The sequence below is a fragment of the Rhipicephalus microplus genome, chromosome 2 (genome assembly GCF_043290135.1).
Source record: "Rhipicephalus microplus isolate Deutch F79 chromosome 2, USDA_Rmic, whole genome shotgun sequence".
Lineage (NCBI taxonomy): Eukaryota > Metazoa > Arthropoda > Arachnida > Ixodida > Ixodidae > Rhipicephalus > Rhipicephalus microplus.
In genome coordinates, this window is record NC_134701.1 from 159,800,886 (window position 1) to 159,815,759 (window position 14,874).

Consider the following 14,874-nt stretch of genomic DNA (forward strand, 5'->3'; position numbering starts at 1 on the left):
TTTCGCGGTAGCTGCAAAGATACATGCTATCGCAGTTATCCATCAGACTGCGATATCATGGTAGCTAGGGGGTGGAACACAGATTCCATGGTTCCTCTCCCCTGAAAAATTTTCGCCATATATATAGCATATAGAGAGCGAAAAATGACAACTTCAAGGGGGTGCCCTTCCCGAAATCGAAGCGGTGCCCCTCCTCCCCCCGAAACAAATGTTTAGCTACGCGCCTATATCCGACGGCTGATTTCGGACCTCCAAATTCAACTGTACCATGAATCTACTGATTCTAGGCCAAACCAGTACCCTTTTAAGCTTTACTATAGCTGGAAGAATCAAAACACGATAAAGAGCACTAGTTAGATCTTGCCAAGCTAGAAAAAAGACTATTTATAAAAAAGCGCGAGTCAGCCTCGGTTTTACACTATGGATAGTGGCGTGCAACGTTCAGGAGTGTTCAAAGAACACCAATGTTCACAACACATTAGTGTTCGCTCTATACAGACATTCGGCACTTGTGAATGAGGTACCTATCGAGTGTCGCCAAGCAACAGTCACGTGCATTCAGTCAGAAGGGAGCTCCTTCTAAAGCAGCTATGATCAGTACTATAAGAAAGTTTATCTCCAAGGGCATCAAGATCTAACGGACGCTTTTGCTATCGGAGAATCATTTGGATTACAAGGACGCCTTTTCAACCACATGAGCCGCAAGGGTGACGGCGACTGTGTAGAGGTTTTCAGCAAAGGCCAAGTATTTACGACTTGAAAACGTGTCATATCAAGCATGAAAAGAGAGCCAACATTGAAAGCCTTGCATAGCTGGCAGACTTGCAAAAGAGTGATTGCCCTGTCGTACGATTACTTTTAATAGTCGTGCAACGATTAGTAAATACCGCACGTAGAAAAAGATACAAGGGGTATCAGATTACGCCTTAAAAGGACCCCCCCCCCCCGTCAAGCCACTTCAAGGGGAAATCGATTGGAGCAATTAACTGTACACTAGGTCACATCACATCACATGGCATCATCTCATATCACACACATACGAATGCTGCCACCGAAAATATGTGGTCATGGTATTGGCAGATAAGGCAAAAGTAATCGTCGCGGTGTAAAAACGTTTGTCGCTAATCTCCTTTCTTATACTGATTAGCATGTATGTGGCTTCAGAGGTGTCTGTAAATCAACGAAGATCTTTCTTTCTACCGAAATATTTGTAAATGAATTTTACCTTGGTTGAAAAGTATTCCACTACCTAAATGTTTCCCATACTGGGATTAAATAGCGTTCAGAAGGGGGCAATCACTGACTGCAGTTTGAGGAAGATCAAGCTGATTGGTTAAACTTTTTAAAAGTAGTGTGAGACGCGACTAGCACGCAGCGGGCTGCTCTCACGTTGATACGGGCAGACCTGACCAGCGCCTGATGGAACTTTTTTTTTTAGCAACCGCAAGTGCTGAAAACTGGGAATTCGAGAAGGAAGTGTTCATGGGTTTTCTCGTAGTGTCGCAAGTCGTGTCCAAAAGAAACAGTGTTTCTGCATAAACGTACGTATAATGCCCGTACATAGTACAATGAATATCATATGTCGTTGCAATGTTTCTGGGCTTGGTTATGAATTTGGTTTGCTGGCAAGACAGGCACGACGGAGCGATGACTTTGCTCTTCCGCCATTCTTCTAAATAGACATGGCAGAGAAATTACTTGGCATGTACGCAGTATACTTCAGATGCAAGCTTAGGCTTTGTTTGCAAATGTGGAGCGTGATCATGTCAGCAGTCCTTCACCGACCATCAGCCACCTTAAAACCTTTTGAATTATACACGATTGCCATTGCTTTTATTTCCACGTATAACAGTCTGATACACAGTAAATTACACTGATAGTTTAAAAATGAATTATATCCTGGCATTTGTGCCAAAACGACGACTTTTTTATGAAGCTCGCCATAGTGGGGAACTTCTGATCAATTTCGACCCAATCAAGTTTTTTTAACGTGCACTTGAATCTGAGCATGTGCGAGGGTGTTTGTCCATTTCGTCTTCATCGAAATGCAGTTGTCGTGGCCGGGCTTGGGAGGTGCATTCTCAAGCTTTGCATCGCAGCAGCTTAGGGGCTTAAACTAAGACGAAAATTAGAGCAGAATTCGGTATGACATCTTCGCACTCACAGACGTCAATTTTACCGGCACGCCAGAACTGTAGCATGCACTCGTTGAGATCTCTCGATATGTGTAGAAAAATTGAGAGAAAGTGAAGGAGGCGGAGTTCAAGGTATACTAAGCCGTGGCGCGACGCGGAGGTCCTAAATACGCGAGAGAATGTCTGCACAATCCATATATGCAGTGTGGACTTGACACTTGAGGGCAGCCTGGTTATTTTGTCGCTAATGAAAATGCTGATTTCCTGTATCTACTCGATTTTCCACGATCTATCAGTAACAGACGAACGCATCATGTACTTGTGCTCCCTTTTAGAGCAGATCAATCGGCTCCGAAACTAAATGTCATGAACCACTAAAGTCATTATAGATTGATATTTACTCAATAATTTTGTCTTGTACCAGAACAGCCAATACTTTCTTTGGACGACGCAGTTCCGATACGTCAGATCGAGTCGTCTAAGCATCATCGATAAATAACACATTGGCATCATGTTCTCGGCATGAAGTAAGGCATCACCGGTTCTAACACCGTCCTTGGATCACAGGTCCACACCAGTATTTCGACTTCGCAGAAATCATCATTAGCATGGTCATACTTGAAAGGACAGATCCACCGCTATCAAGCATGAAGCGATAAACAGTTGCAAAAAAGTGGCTTTTTGGGCTGATTGGTAATGCATTTTTGGAAGAAATATACTTTTTTAGTGTGCAGAGAACGCTTCAGAAAGAAGAGAGAAAGGACAGGTGCGCTCTGTCTCTTCTTTCTTCTTTATTCAACGTTCCTTGCACACCCAGAAAGTATATTTCTTCCAAAAAAGAATTAACAGTTCTTGAGGCACCCGACACTGACCAGAGAGCACGATGGAGCTGTTGTGGGCCGCCTCAGCATATAGGCGGCATCGACCGCCAGGGATGTCTAGAAAATGAAATGCTCGCTGAACACATCAAGTGTCTCCCTTTTGGGCACGTCTTGAACGAACGCTTCCTAAATGCGTCCATAAGGTATCCTCGATTCCGCTCTACTCTCTGGACGTAGTTCACGAAAGTGTAGGGCCAGTGCTGCACTAGTTACTCTAGCGTTAATGCCCACGACACAAGTGATTTCGCTGCAGCAGTCCAGCCGAGGGCAGCCACGCCGTAGAGCTCGAGCTACGTGCATGAGACTACAAGTCCCGCAACTTGTTCCGTTCTAAAATTATGAGTTTTCTCGAAGTTGACTTGTTCAGATACTTCTTTGTACCAGCACAGTTATGATGTGCATATATTAATGCTTATCAGTCGGTACAGCGTATACAAATTTGTATCATTTGTGTTAAATAATCTGTGCACAGTCCTTACTCTACATTATGTCCACATCGTGATGCACTGTTTTACGATTTTTTGCTTTGTGCAACTAAACAGTGTACATCATAGTATTACTACTTTTGATATATATCTATATCTTTACATTTGTTGACTACTCTGCTCTCTCTCTCTCTCTCTCTCTCTATATATATATATATATATATATATATATATATATATATATATATATATATATATATATATATATATATATATATATATATATATATATATATATATATATATATATATATATATAAACAAACAACACCAAGACTATCCACGCAACGGCCGCAGAGGAGCCGGACATTAGTGAATTAGCCGTTAGAATCACGCCAGACCACCATTATTCAAATACGTTGATTGTTTTGTGGCGTCACACGGTAAACGGCGCGCACGTGAACTTCCTCCCTCGTGTTTGTTTTTGCGCCCGTGTTTCGGCAAAGCGCACGCACTACGATCCAGGGACTTCCTCTTCTCCCTCGTTTATGTAGTTCGCTCGTTGTTTTTTTTTTCTGCACATAATTTAGCGGTCATTTTCGGCGAAGCATGTCTGGAGAAAGCTAGCTCGCATGAGGGAGCAGTGGTCAAGCGCGCCCCTTCGCCTTCTCTAGTTATCTTTCCCCGTTGCGCTTGGTTATCCTAGTTACGTCACTGGAAGTATCTGGTGATGCCATTTCGGTCACAAAATATTGCAGAAATAAAAGAGTTTCATCGGATCCAATGCATTTGCTAATAGCCTCAACTTGCCACCTCCACAGTAGTTGCAGTCAAACGTTCCACAAAGTACGAAGCGAATAGCTGCTGTGTCGGCTGTCGAGTTATGGTGTGCGTTTAATCATGTTGTGCCGCTATGGACAATAAGTGTATTCACTCTACTTTCGCTCGTATGCGCATAATAACTTTGACCTTCTGAAGAGGAACAGTAGAAATACTAAATCCTGAGAAATATGGTTACAACTTGTATTCAGGGCTAATTAATACGCTTAAGCTCCTGGCTACTTGCACTTGGTTTGTCGCCGCCCACCTCTAAACGTGAACAGCCTGGTCAGAGCAATGAAGTTTACCTCTCCCTACCTCTCTTCAGCCCGTCAAACTGTGGTTTGCGTGCATGCTATGTATGAAAACACGTCTTTTAGGTTTTCTTTCTCTTTTGTAGCCATATACAGTCAGTCTATCCAATATGAATATTATGTAAAGGTTGTGCATAGTCGGTGTGATTTTATTCTACTAATATCCATTACTCTTTTTGCGTTGTTACAATGCGCAAGTGCATTTGTTTTACAAGTCTGGCCGTGAAGCCGCTGTCAATGTCAAGCGAACGAAGGCCGCGGCTCGGTGAAGCCGTATTTGACAACTTATTCTGTGCCTCCGCTTTATGTAAAATTTCAAGGCAGAAGCTAGTAATATTATTTGATTTAATTTGAAATTGTTTCATCACCCACGTATATAGCACCACTCCGAAGTTGCTTACTCATTAGAGTCCAAAGATTCGATGCTCCTGAATTAGTCTAGAGTTGTGGGTATAACAGTATCCTCTTCACGGGGCGAATCCATACAGCTTTGGGGCTAAAATACATCTTTTATCTCATCATACCAAATCCCTTTCAAACCGCTTACAGAGTGCCTGCTTTGGGAGAGTTGATTAATACGGGGGTTTAATGTCCCAAAACCACCATGAGAGACGCCGTACTATAGCCGAGAACTTTTGAAATTTAGACCACCCGGGGTTCTTTTACGTGCACCCAAATCTCAGCACACGGGCCTACAGCATTTCCGCCTCCATCGGAAATTTCCGCCTCCATCGGAATTTCCGCCTCCATCGGAATCCCGCAGCCGGGATTTGATCCCGCAAACGGCGGGTCAGCAGCCGAGTACCTTAGCCACTAGACCACCACGGCGGGGAGGCTTTGGGAGAGTATTTTCCCCTCCTTTTCTTCTATTTCTGATTTGACGCTCTGTTATTTATTTCGTTTCTTTTAACTTTTCACATGCTTTGCAGACTCTTTAAGACCCGATTTTCCTGTCTTCCATAGTAGGGTAGCAAACCATACACAACGAAACATTTAACCAATACACTAATTCATACTATGATAATGATGATTTTTTCCCTCAGATGATGATTAGGATGTTGACGTTGATATAGGTCTGCCAGTAATGATGACCAGAATTCCGAGGGTGATGGAAGCGACTGTAGTTTGTAGATACTGAACAAATCACACGCAGAAAGACACCAGTGTCTGTCAGGAATAACTTGGTACGTTACGAAAGTCGGTGCGCATCGCCCACGATGCGTACGAGACGAAACTCGCCGTGAAATACTTCAGGGTTTGACGAAACACCGTCTTGAAAAGGGCATACATTGCTTGCAAATAAACTAACCCGTGGGGTCTCGAAACGTCATGAGTTCTGCTTAGTTGAAACTTTCGCAAGTGTTCGTTTATTTGCAAGAAGAAAACATGCCGTGAGTAGTACTCCCAGTGCGGGCGGAAGTTTGTCGCATTCTCGAAAATATTCTATTATCATTTTTTTTTCGACTGAGAGCGTTTCAGGCAGGTAAATAAATCGCGAAGCGATGACTCTCACGTGATGAAATGAAAGGTAGAGGTGAAGGGTATGCGAGAGTGATCCAGGAACCAACGCAAAAGTGTCGTGTCAACGTCGCTGTTACAACTCTATGACCCGCATCGGACGGCACCGACTGCATTCGCCGGCCGTAAAAGAGGGTTGTAGCAGAGTGAAAGAGTATCCGATTACCTTTAATTGCACTCGGACTAAACACCGGTGTCTGCGTGCACATGCGAACATGCGGCGCTGATGACCCGCTTCGACGCTGCCGGTGGCGCCACCACACGCACGTGCGCAAACTTCTGCACACACAAACACTAAAACGCAACCACACATGAACTGACACACACAATCACGCGTAGGAACTTTATAGGCTTACCAACTAACAAACATCTGTTCACAGCTTCGCTTCCACACGCTCGTGCATACACGCCAAATGGGAAACACTCTCGCAGGAATATACCGCATGACGCCACACCGTACGGAATTACGTTTTGGGGGGACGGACCGGTCACGTTTTGAGTGTCGTGTACGTGTGGTTGCCGGCGCCACATGAAAGACGGGGGTATTGTGCACGCGGCACGTGAACGTAGAAGTTGTGAGCTGAACTGCGCTTCAGGTATACCGTATTAGGACCAAACAAACAACACCTGAACTGTGCGCATGACGCATCTGTCGTATACTATATGCTCCTTGCTCCATCGGAAACACGTCGAAAGCGGTGAATAATACTTCAATCAGAACTTTCGCGGCATTTTACGGGACGGCTCACTACTATTCCATGCATAGTTGAGTACGAAGTGCTCGAAATCGTTTAACACTTTCTCTAAACACAAGCCTCTTTTTTTTTTAACAAGGGGAATTCCCCTCCCTGCGCAGTATATCATAGCGGTCACGAAGATGATTCAATATGACATTTGCGTGGTGTTTACTAACATGGTATACCTGGCGTAGTGAGCAACGCATGGGGAATTTCCTTGGTCATATGCCGACGCAATTGCGACATCATTTTCTGAACCAGCACTCTATAGGTTCATATTCACTCGCTCAAAGACGCCGCAACCTTCTCCTCCTTCTCGTTTACAAATATGTTTCTTCGTACGAATAGTGGAGACAAATTTAGCGTGAACAGAAGGTTATATACATGGAGTCAATCAATAACTTTTTCTCTCCCACAACAATAATCCTGCCATGCATATCCAAAGACCTATACCAGCTAAACACTATAATCGCAAGCTCAATGCCGTTTTCTTTGTTTCCTTTTTTTCAGCTAGTCGCGATGAACAGCTAACTTTTATGCCGCCAATCGATGGTGATCTTGGCGCTTTAGTTGTCGCGTTACCTCGTCCGGCGATCAACGGAGTCTGCCGCATTGCAAGCAAATGAGTCCGTGAACGTGTCCTCTGCATATTGAACGCGATTCCTTTAAGAAAAGCTGCCAAGGTGCTTGTAAAGAAAAAACATACGCACCCACTGGCGCCTGACATGACTCATGTGCTAAGTGTTTTTAAATGATCGAGCGGTAAACGACTGAAAGAAGTGTTATTTGAAAGTTCCCCACGCAATCGTACGTAAACATGTCTCTTCGATAGAGAATTCGGCAGTCGGAAAACTGCTTGCAAAAACACTTTTTTTTTTCTCCTCCACGTGCGCGTTGTATGGTACGTAAGCTCTGTGTATACCCTTGAACGTATCGAACAAAGGTCATCGTAGAGAGAAAAATGGAACTCAAGAAAGAGGGCGTGATTAGCAGGTGCAATAGGTCAAGTAATGGACGAAGAATACATAATTTGCCGCCGGTGCCGTTCGGACGTATAGCCAAATGGGCGCGCGTATCACGTGTATACCAGGAGGAATCGAGAAATGCTGGATTAAAGCAACGACGAGAGCGTTTGGCGCCAAGAGAGGGCCTTTCCGGTACCTGACCAACTCGTAAACAAATAGATCGCTGCTATCGAAGAACAAGAAAAACAAATACGATGCCAATTTGTCATTCGGGTGAAGCAACGAACATATATTTTTTTTTTCGTTAACTTACGCCCTTTGCGAAACAAATGAGTCCCCAAACAGCACGATCGGAATCACGTCATGTTGTTGTTGCCGCTCAATACAATCGTAAAAGAAGTTGACTGTCCGCGGGTTTCTTTCGTTCTGATGGGTTCAAAATTACAATATTGGGGTCCCTCCGGATAATACACAAGTATTAGCATAAAAATGGTTTAATAGACATATTAAAAAGGGTCTTCGCGTATCGGGGATGGTACCAGCTATTCCTTTCACCAATCTATAAAAGTGGGTCATTCCACGGAAACGTCCCAGCCATTTTGGCTACCATCTCAAACGTATTTGAAAAAAAAAAGTGTGATCATTTAATCAGCAACCAATCAAATAATCATTTATTTTCCACTTTTCTATCTCAGGAAGTAGAGGGCATGGGAAGAAAAAGCTGTTGTAAGCTTGTCTAGGTTTCCCAGCCGATTACAGTTCAACATGCAGTGATAGTATACAGAAAGTGGTCTACATAAGTATAAACACACAGAAAGCATACACGCAATAAAAAAAAACATCAAAGATGCATTGAAAACAGTGAACTGCTAAAATTATACGGAGAAAACTTTTTATTGTCACATGGCTGCCTCCTGAACTTTCCAGAATGTCGTTTGGGTGTTTGTGAAAAAAAACTTGCTTTAAATGTACCGCTCTTTCTTTCTATATTAAATTTGAACTACGTGTTAAGTAAATGTGCTCGTGTAAGGTGTTTGACGCTCGGTAATATTAGTGCAATTTTTCCGTTCCATATTCCTCCGAGAAATCAGCCAATACGGGTTATGTTTGTATTTTTTCTATTGCAAAACTACGCTTTGTATGAATATCTGAGCAAGAAATACTTACTCTACAAAAGGCCTATTTTGAGGAAAAATTATTTTTAGACCTCTCAACTTCACGGGAAAAATTCCTAAAGTTCACGAAATCGTCATTTCGTCCACATTGAGACGGAATTTGCATTATGTGTTGGTCCACTCAAAAATTACATTTATACCTAAATCAAAATGACATAAACAGTTCTTTCTATTTGGCAAGTTTTATCGTTATAATTTTCTTTTTTTAAGAAAAAAAATTGAAGTTTCCTATTGGCGGATCCAGGCTTCCCATTTGTTCATACGACAGTTGAACAAATGGGAAGCCTGGATCCGCCTGATTCCCCATTGCCGTCAATGGGAAACTTTAAATATTATTTTCTTCCGAAAAGCAAATATTGTAATGACAAAACTTGCCACATAAAAATAACTGTTAATTTGCTTTCAATGTAGGTATAAATGTAATTTTCAATTGAACTACCACATCGTAGAAGTTGCGTCTTAACGCGGACAAAAAATGACGATTTAGTGAAATTCGTTATTTTTTCTCGTAACTTTTAACAGCTTAAGAGGTTTGAAACCACCTATGGCCGAGAATTACTACTCGTGCTTCCCCATCATCTGCATACCAACGTTCTCGAATATCTGCACGGCGTACCTACAGCTGGTCCTCTAGCTGTCTCTCGTATACCTACGATCGTGTGCGACGTTGCTTTTTCTGGCCCGGCCTGTATCGTTCTGTGGTTCGCTACGTCACTGCTTGCGATCGCTGCCAACGCCGCAAGCACCCCTCTATGCTATATACCATCTGGCCTCCTACAGCCCATCGGCATGCCTGCGGAACCATTCTTCCGTGTTGGCCTTGACCTGTTGGGGCCTGTTTCCTACGCCCACCTTTGGAAATGAATGGGTTGCAGTCGCCACAGATTACGCCACACGTTTTGCCACCACTCGAGCACTGCCAACAAGCTGTTCCACTGACGTCGCTGACTTTCTCTTGTATGAAGTCATTCTTCATCACGGCGCCCCGCGGCAGCTGCTTACTGATCGAGGGAGGCACTTTTACGTGTTGTGGATGGCATCATCTGTGCCTGCTCCACTGAGCACAGATGAAGTCACCGCTTACCATCCACAGACGAGTCGATTGACCGAGCGTCTGAACCAGACGCTGACGCAGATACTGTCAATGTACGTTTCACCAGATCACCGTGACTGGGACAAAGCACTCCCCTTTCTCAACTTTGCGTATAGAACTCTTCACGGCATGGCACTGCTAGTTATTCACTGTTTGGCCGCTATGTGGCCGACATCCAGCGTTACCATTTCACACGATCCTTCCTTCAGCTGCCCCGTTATCTACTGAGTGCGCCAGCAATGTCGTTCCTCGATCCCATGGGGCCCGTAAGCTTGCCCATGACCGACTTCACTTGCCGGAAGAGCACCAAAAATACCGTTACGACAGTCGCCACTAAAACTTGCACATCCCGCCGGGGTCTCTGGTCCTTCTCTGGGCACCAGACCGCCAAGTCGGCTTATCAGAGAAGCTACTACCACGCTACAATGGCCCCTATAAATTGTTACGATAACTCAGCGACGTGAATTACGAGATCACACTCCTGGACAATGCCTCTTCGAGCCCCTCACTTCAGACGGACGTCGTCCACGTTTCTAGACTGAAACCTTATCACCCTGCTAGTTCATCACCATCATACCAAGCACCGTGCTGGCGCTTCCGCCGCGGGGGAGGGATGTTACGGTGCATCGTCGACGTGAGCAAGCGTGGCACTTTCCGAAGATGATGAAGACGACTGTGCGTGAAGCGCTTGCGCGATAAACTGCCCAGCCTTCTTGTCTGGCTGCCGATTCACTGTGGCAGTTATTCATTAAACCTACATCTCACGCCACCACAATATTTAATTCTCAAAATATACCTTTTGTGGAGTAAGTATATTCACTGCTTAGATATTCATACAAAGTAAAGATATTGCAATAGAAAAAAATGCAAACATAACAGATTTTGGCTATATTCTTGGAGGCTTATGTATCAGAAAAATAGCATTAATAGTATTGAGCTTCAAACACCTTACACAAGTTTATTTACATGATATGTAGACCAAATTTGGTATAAAAATGAGTAGCGCTACTTTTAAAATAATTTCTTTTTTACAAAGAACATTTACACGACATTCCGGGAAAATCAGAAGGCAGTCACGTGACCAAAAATTTTTTTCTCTCCGAAATATTCTAGCAGTTTACTGTTTTCAATGCAGTAAATCAGTACGAGTCTTTTCGAATACATTTGAGATGGTCGCCAAAATGGCTGGGACGTTTGGCGTGGCATGATCCAAGTGCGTAATGCCTCGTATTTCAATAGGAATTTTCAAGCAAATAATGAGGCCAATGTTCTGAGGTTTACATGCATACGAGCTGTTTCTGAGCATAGTTCCTGAACAAAGTTGGCAGGCTGAAGGCAGTTAATTTGTTAAGGCTTAAAGACGTGCCTGATAGCGCACACGTGAGAGCAAATAGAATTGAAGTAACAATAACGATGTAGAAAACACAATCAACCGTAGGCGTCTATAAATTAGTTATTTCTGGAGTTATTCCCCTAGAAAACGCATTGTTGGCCGTGCTTGGATACAAGTTTTATTTGTTACGGCCGTGCTCCCGTGATTTTTCGTAATAATAGTTTGCCGCTATAAAGAGAACGTCGCTTCTCGAAAAGTCTGTTACGATTAGTGTAGTTATTTTTCCGAGAATATTTCCCTACGTGGGAAATGCGTTTATTCAGGCCTCTCAACCTAGCTTGCGAGCAGTAGCAAGCCGAGCCATGCTCAACATTGACTTATCAGAGGCGACGTGAGTGAAGTGAATCCCCCCCCGCCCTCCCGCAGCACTGTAGTGTTTACATTTTGTGAATGTATATACTTACAACCATACATGTAAACACGTGCTTGAACATGCATAAAGATATATGAGACGTACCCACCTCCCCTTCCGCCTCTTTAAAGATAAATTTATGGCTGCACCCTCAATCCTCAAGGATTTTTCCTTGTTTTCAAAGAGTAATAGGTGAGTGAGATGAACAGGTGGGGCTAACCGAGACCCTGTAGAATTGCTACTCAACATCGGAAGAGGCGGGAGTGAATACAAAGTACAGAAAACGAAAGATTAGAAAAACGTTCGGCAGATACCACGTACCTTGGGAATCGACGTTACGTGAACAATGCAGGGGGAAGGTGGCCGTGTTGTAATTTTTTTTTTTGAGGTACACATCGTGAGATTACACTAAAGATATGTATAAATGTTGCACGCACAGAAATACGTTGAATAGTTGATTATATTTATATAACCAGTCGTTTGCACTTGCACTACAGTGCCAGCAGGAACATCACTATCGACAACACTAGAAGCGATATTTTCATAATAATCGCTGGCGCTCGCGAGGATGGTAGCCCTGGACACTGCTACATAAAGGAAATTCAGCGCATGGCACCTAACTACAATTGACCTTAGTACGACGTGACGGCTGTGTCATAAAAGTACATATGTATTGTTTATATAATTTGATAGGCAGCCCTGTGACCACAATTGACGTTTCATGAATATTAGGGTCTTTCTGAAAAGCAGTACCGAGACCTGGCGTGGCTCAGTGGTAGAATGCTTGATTGCCACGCAGAATGCCTGGATTCGATTCCTGCTGAAGCCTTGACATTTATCTTTTCATTCGTCGGGTCAACGCTGCCGATGTCAGGCTTTTCTTGACATTCATGCCTTAAAATTGCTCATGTGTGTTCTCGTCGTTCATGGGTTGATACTAAGTGTCTATCGCCTGTGACACACACCCGAATTCAAGCGGCACATATCTGCCCGCGGGTATGTGCCACTGATTAACGGTAAGTGTTAGACGACAAAACGTGACGGGATTGTGGCAATATTCATGTCTTGACCAGTGCGTCATAATCGTCAAATCATATTACCCTCCCATACTAATTTTGGTTCACACCAAGAGGGATATCTTGAGAGCACCTATTCATAAGTGGCTACATAGATAGATAGATAGATAGATAGATAGATAGATAGATATGCCTAAAGTACTTGCTATACGCAAATAAATACTTCGTAATTAAAAAGAATTTAAAAAGAGGAAGTAAATGTGAACACAATCGGAGCCCTGCTTGCTTAAGATAACGCAGCATATGTCCTTCATTGCACTCGCTATCTTATTTTATTCAGTCTTCCCCAATATACGCTGACCTTTCTCTCTCTCAGCCCCATTTTGCTTGCAGGCATGTATACATAAGCAGACACTTCAGCACTGCCAGATTTCTCTGCTTACACGCACAGTACCGACAAATACAGCGTAGCATAAGCTAAAACTTGTACTTAGCAGCGCGAATTGGCTGTTCTTTTCATGAGATTATGACTGTATACTGTACCGGTGAGGTTTGTATCTCAAGCTGTAAAAAATTCGGCAGATCCCACGTACATGTGAATCGATGTTATGCGAAGCATGCGGAAGGAAGGTGACCGAGCTGGAATTTTTTTATTGAGCGACACGGCATGAAACGACGCTAAATATATGTACGATAGTTCCACGTACAGACATATGTTGAAGAGTTGGAGACGTTCATATAACCAGTTGTTCGCACTGGCGCAACGATGTCAACTGGAACATGCGTATTAGCAACACCAGAAGCTGATATGAAGCGCTGATGCTCGCGAAGGTGCTGGCCCTGGACATTGCTACATAATAGAACTTTACCGCATGGCAAATATCCACAATTGACATTAACCCGACGTGACGGCTTTATGAAAGGAGTACATAAGCAATGTTTATAAAATTGGGTAGGTAGCATTGCAACCTCTATTGACGTTTCACGAAGATTAGCGTCTATTTGAAAAATAGTTCTGAGACCTGGCATAGCTCTGTGGTACAATGCGTGACTGCCACGCAGAATGTTTGGGTTCGATTCCTGCTGCGACCCTGAAATTTATCATTTGCCTTTGTCGGGAGGGCAGCACTGCTTATGTGAGGTTTTTCTTGACATTGACTTTATTCTATGCCTTCGTTGGGTCGACGCTACCAACGTCGGGTATTGCTTAACGCTCACGGGTTAAAATTCCCCATGTGTGTTCTCGTCGTTCCTGGGCAGATACTAAGTGTCAATCACCTGTGGCACATACCCGCATAACAGCGGCACATACCCGCCTGTGGGTACGTGCCACTGTCTGGCGGCAAGTGTTTGACGACGTACGCGATGGAATTGTGACATTATTCACGTCTTGATTAGCGCATCATATTCGTCAAACCATCTTACTCACCCATGCTAGTTTTGCTTCACGTCAAGTAAAGGGGGTGACCACTAGAGCACTCAAACGTAAGCGGCTAGATAGATAGATAGATAGATAGATAGATAGATAGATAGATAGATAGATAGATAGATAGATAGATAGATAGATACGCTCAAAGTCGTTGAAGCTCGCTAAAAATGCTTCACATTTAAAAACTAAACTTCACATTTCGTTTAGTATGCCATGCTTCAGGCGTTTCCCTTACTGAGCACATGCAAACACGCTTATACGCTAGTTCCTTCGAACGTTTGCATTCATTGTGAGCAGGACTTCTGTCGGGAGCTGGAACGTTAAGTAGACTATCTTTACCCTGAATAGTAAATGGTGCCTTAATTACTGTCATCATCCATGGACTCCATCAGCCTCGTCCTTTTATCTGTTGTTGCTAGGGTCAATGCAAGACACATTGGCTTATCGATGAAGAAATAACGAAAGGTGTTATAAAGAAAACAGGCGTGAAATTCCTCACTGTTGAATGAGCTTGTGTATGCCAGCGTTCGTGCGGCATTTAGGACAGTTCCGGTTACACCGTACTTGAAGCTGACGAAAGGTATATAAACACCCATTAAAAGCAGGCCTGTTCGCTCCATGG

General features: G+C 43.5%; 1 protein-coding gene across 4 annotated transcripts in view; it reads right to left on the reverse strand.

Annotated features, from left to right (window-relative positions):
- LOC119170642 (uncharacterized) overlaps nt 1-14,874 on the reverse strand; it is a 314,953-nt gene that overhangs the window by 237,759 nt on the left and 62,320 nt on the right. The window lies entirely within an intron of this gene.